Source organism: Callorhinus ursinus, unplaced genomic scaffold, assembly GCF_003265705.2.
Source record: "Callorhinus ursinus isolate GAN/ISIS: 27379988/994484 unplaced genomic scaffold, GSC_fseal_2.0 scaffold25, whole genome shotgun sequence".
NCBI lineage: Eukaryota > Metazoa > Chordata > Mammalia > Carnivora > Otariidae > Callorhinus > Callorhinus ursinus.
In genome coordinates, this window is record NW_027397087.1 from 18775227 (window position 1) to 18780390 (window position 5164).

Here is a 5164-nt window from a genome sequence, read left to right on the forward strand (position 1 = left end):
CTTATATGATTAAAAATGACAAAGTGTTGGCTTTTATTTTCATAAAAAGACAGAGGGCTGAACAAAATAATTTACTATGGAGTTCTGCTCATTTCATTTGCCTGACAAAACCTGGAGGAGGCTGAAAGGGTAGTTGTGAGGCTCAGTGCGGGTGCCAGAGACCCCCTGCTCAGGGATGAGCTCGTCTTTCAGAGGAGATGTGTGCTGCTGCGTGTGCAAGGTTAATATATTTCCTATCTCTAGTTTGCAGCAATGCCCATCCAGCTTCCTCAGTTCTCAGTTCCGCTTCATTCCAAAGAAATGCTGGGCCAAGTGTCCCTTGCCCCAACTTGTTTAACTCAAACCCAGGTCCCAGGTCTTGTTCCCTTAATTAACTCTAAAGATGCACTCTGCTTTAGAGGTTGCACCATTCTGGTAGCGCCAGAGCCTTCGCTCAGTCACAGCCTCCCAGATCCCCATCCAGCCACCCTGGATCTTCCATCCCAGGAAGCAGAGCCTCCGGTCCTGTGTGCGTGTATGCTCCCTGCGTGTGTGTGCCTGACCCTCTGCTTGGCCGGGATCAGGCTCCCTTCCCCCGAAGGCTCGTGGGTTTCCGGAGGCAGGGCTGCAATCAGGAAAATGGGGTTTCGGAAATCTCTGTAGGCTGGATTCTCCAAGTGTTGCGGGCGGTGCGGTGCGCGCATTCGAGGAACACGACTCTATTGGGCGCGCGTTGGTTACACCAACGCCAGGGGGGTTATTTATCTATGTTAAAAACAAAAATAAAAAAAAAATCCACTACGTGAGTCTCGGGGTAAACTTCCCTCCCCCAGCCCCTCATCCCCCGTAGCCGAGTTAGAATCTACTCTCATCTCTCAGCTGCTGCTCTTGGGTCAGAGACCAGCGTGCCCAGAGCACGCTCCCACTCGTTCACTGCCTTGTTCTAGAACAAAGTGGCTTCCAACCGCGCTAGGGTTCATGGAGCGCGGCCTGCGAGAGAATGTGAATAGCTTCACGGGCACTTAGCACCATTAGGAAAATAACTACCAAGCAAGGTCCCTTAGAGCCCCATGCGCCTTCCGATTTGGAGCTGGCGCTGTTTCACTCGTTGCGCACGCCGCGGATGCGTTTGTTAAAGTTGTTAATTGCCTCTCCTTTTGTTCTGGAACCGAGAGGACTTATCTCCTAGATGTTGCGGAAATGAAATCCAACCTAACCATCTCTTCTACGGAGTCCCAGGGACGTGGCTTCTCCAAGGTCTTCAGGCCTCTTCTTGGGGTCGAGGGCTTAAGGTGAAGCCGGCGTGGATTGCGCGTTACTTGGAAATCTGACAGGCCCGGCTGGGCGCGGATACCGGGCTAGCAGTGGTCGAGCCCTACCAGCTCAGCCTTCTCCCGGTGTCGGGCTCGATGTCGCATTCTGCCCCTGTCCCGCAAGGCCAGCGCACCCTTGAGTCCGGCACCTTTCCCGGAGACGTCCAAAGGGAAGAGGGAGGGCGCGTGGGTCCTGACCAGGCAGGGTCTGAGGAGCCGCCTTGAGGAGGAGGAAGGCGGACAGACAGGAGTTGGGGCGTCGCGTGGCCGCTGCTGTGGGGTAGCTCCAGCTCCTTCCTGTGTCAAGGCAGATTCGGCTACCAACAAACTCGGCCTCGCCTTTCCTTTCCGGGTCCTTCTCTAACCTCTTTTCCCGACTGGCCTTCGTCTCCAGCCTTGAGAGCCCCAGAGCTGCGGGTTTGAGGGTCAAAGGTCAGACCTTCGCTAGGCTCAAGCTTCCACTTGCACCAATGCTGGCGTAAGCACAGGATTTTCCTGGCCTGTCATTCTCTTCTGGACGCCCATTGCCAACCGTAAAAGAGATCTAGGAGCTCCCACCTCCTTACTTAGCCCTCTCCGATGAGGTGGGGTCTTGGTGTGTATGTGGGTCAGTTTAATTTAGGAAATCATATCCAGACATAAAGTCACTCACTCATCCGGCTCATCCGGATATTTTTAGGAGGCTTTTTTTTTTTTGGTGGGGATGGGGGAGGTTTAAAGATTTCTGTAGGTGTCCAAACTGGGCTGGTTTTGAGCACAGGATCGACAAGAGGAGCAGGCTTCCAATGCATCATTTCCATAGCCCCAACCCTGGTCAGAGATGGAAAGAAGTTGCCAGAAGGGATCCAGGAGAGGCAAACGAATGCCTAGCTCTCCAAGTCGGCAGATCTGTTCCAAAGGGGCCGACCTTTTGCATGAATAGGGGCAAGGTCGGCAGAGTAAAAAGCAGATTTCTATGCATGTTCACGTGGCCCAATGTAATGAACACATCTCCATCAATTCCTGGAGGCAGAGGGCTCAATTTACTTCAGTTTTAGCAGAGGAACGTCCTCAGCCTTAGCTTTGACTGACTATAAAGCAGCGGAGTAGTTAGAATTCTCTCTCCAATGAAAGTGATGGTCAATAGAATTCTCGGTATCAAATGAGCAATAATTTGCTGTGGCTACATGCTGGATAATGAAAGATGTTAGCAGGATCAATAAAAAATGAAAACACTTTTACTTACATCTTGAGTTACTGTTTTAAGAGAGGGAGAGGGATGCAACAAACCCAAAGCTAGGTTCAGAGCCTCCTCACACTCCCCTCAGACACCAAAAGCCCCATCACCACCAGACAGAGATTTCTTGTAGCCAAGGCCTCTACCTTACTCCCCCTGTGCTCACAGAAGAGTAGGTTATTTATATCAAATTAACCCCTTAGAAACCTGTAATTTATTAACTATCAGGGCATTAAAATTTTCCCTTTTTTTCCTATAGCCAGAAATAAATTTTAAATTGTTTTCCATCAGAACTAAAGGTCACCTAACCGGCTGTAGTTTGCTGAAAAAGTAGGAAAGCATCCCAAAACTGAACTGTCCTTTGAAATGCCTCAAAATAAATGTGCACTTGACCAAGATATCCAGGAGGACCTGTGTTCTTTGGTTGTGCATACACAAGCAAAGGCATAGATTTAATTCTTCTCGATTTGTTACCTATGGTCATTAAATCTGGACACTTTAGACCTTAAACTTGCTCTTTCCAGACTAATTTCCTCATCTTCTTTCATAATCATTTCATCTGTTCAATTTGTTTTCAATTTGCTCTGGGTTTATTTGTACCTTCCAGTCTGCTTTTTTCACCATTCAATCGCAAACACTCCCCCTACATATCTGGTCTTTAAGAAACCTATTGTGAAACGATCAGGAAAGCATTCTCTATATTTTTTAAGATACAAAGACTTAAAAAATGAGAAAAATATCCCAAGTGCTCTGCATAAAACAATTACAACGAAAAAGCTCATGGGCAGACAGCTTCCTGCAGCAGAACCAATATAAGCAAGAACATGGGCAAATGTGTTTTTGGCTGCCTCTGTGGGTTTAAGAAGCCTACAGTTTCTCATCACTTAAAAAAAAAAAGAGAGAAAGAGAGAGAGAGAAAGAAAGCGAAAGAGGGAAAAGACAAATTTAGCTGCCGCTTTTTGCTCTCTGACCAGAGGCGCCGGTTCTGCCACCGAGATAATGGTCAGTGCTGCAAGAACAGTGGCCTGTGATCATCTTTAGCAGATTTGGACTGGATTTGGAGAGACAACCGAGCAACCTGAGAGATTCAGAAAGCGGGAAGCAGTCTTGGGGAGTGTAGACAAGTACCATTCGGGGGATCTGCCCCCGGTATGTGAATTCCGCTGACTGCCGTTCCATAAGGCACACCAATGCAGGTGCGGTTCTGCAGCCGTTCGCTGCTTCGCAGGAGAACCGCGCACAACCGCAGACACGCACTCGCGTACCGGCCACCCTGCTGGGCACGCCGGGATATTTACACCCTGCTTGGGAGGCCTCCTCCCAGCCCTCATTTGCTACTTTAAACTCTCCAGGAGGACCCGTTAGCGGCAGTGGCTGGGAGGGCAGGCAGGAGGGGGGCGCCCCCGCTTGGCTCCCGGGCCGTGACGCGGCTTCTGCCCTCCGCCCTCGGCTCTCACCCTGTTTGTGTGGCTACAAGCTCAGCAGAGGACCGGTATGGCCGGGCCCCTGGAGCCCCTGCCCCAGCCTACACAGCCCCCCTCCCCCCGCACGCGCCTGTGAGACTGGCTTACCCCGGTGGGCGAGTCGCGGCGCATTAGCGGATTTCATGGCAAGTTGCTTCTGTGACAAGCGATCAGGTTCGCGTTGGAGGATTTGCCCCCTAGGAGGGAGGGAAACGAGAGTCAATCTGCATAATTTCAAATGTGAAAGAAACCGGGAAACTGGGGAGCCTAATTTCAGGCCCCCTAATTCCCTCCTCCCCCAGCCCCACCCCACTCCCGCGTCAATGAACACAGAAAAAAATAATCCGCACATGTCGCAGGTGATACCTTTTATTGTGCTCATTTTAAAGACGGGGGCGGGTTGGCCCCCTCCATGAAGCCTTTCTCGACAGCCCGGCCCGGGGCAGGTGGGTCAGCCAGGCCGCTCCTGGGCCCGCGGATTCCTGCAGGGTCGCGAGGTGAGGGGTGCAAGAAAGAAAGACCTCGGGCTCGGTGCCAAGCGGCCCCCTTTGGCGCGCAGGGTCTGAGCCAGACGCACAAACCCAAATTCCCTCCAGCGCCTTCGGCTCCATCTTTAAATCCAGGCAAAGATCAATTCTCCCTCTCCCTCGCACACACACATTTGCAGCCATAAATAAACAGCTCCCAGCTAAATCAGGAACCGGAGAAGAGAAAGAAAAAGGAAGAACAGAGAAGGATCAGAACCAGAGCACGGGTCTCGCTTCTCCCAGCAGCCGGATGGCCCTTTTTGGTCAGGCCAGCCTTGCATTTGGGGTTGCAACTTGCATTTGAATAGCTGCCTGGGCTTGCTATGGACCCGGGAAAGCTCTGAAAGGGAATCACTATGCAAATTGTCCCAGTTACAATCGAAAGGTTCGATCTTCAGGAGCTGCCTGACGGAAGTTGATGTCAGCTATCTGTGCATTAGGGTTGCATTAACCGCCTTCGCTGGCCTCCTCACCACCCCCTCTCTCGCGCCTGCCGGGGATGCTTTTTTTTTTTTTTTTTTGCTTATGTGTATATTTCCCCTCAGTAATTAAAAAAAGGGAAAAAAAGGGCTGAAGGTGGCGGCGTAGCTGGCTCTGGCCTGGGAAGCCCACGGGTGGAGGGGAGGAGGTGTGGCCGCTCCGGCGGGTAGGAGAAGGGGGGAGGGT

General features: G+C 51.4%; 1 long non-coding RNA gene across 1 annotated transcript; it reads right to left on the bottom strand.

The window, feature by feature from the left end:
- LOC141370054 (uncharacterized) lies at positions 1-4612 on the bottom strand. The gene is made up of 3 exons (XR_012373748.1): positions 4338-4612; positions 4080-4168; positions 1-744 (listed from the first exon to the last, which is right to left on the bottom strand). It is a non-coding gene; the product is annotated as an uncharacterized lncRNA (long non-coding RNA).
- Positions 4613-5164: the final 552 nt, after the last annotated feature.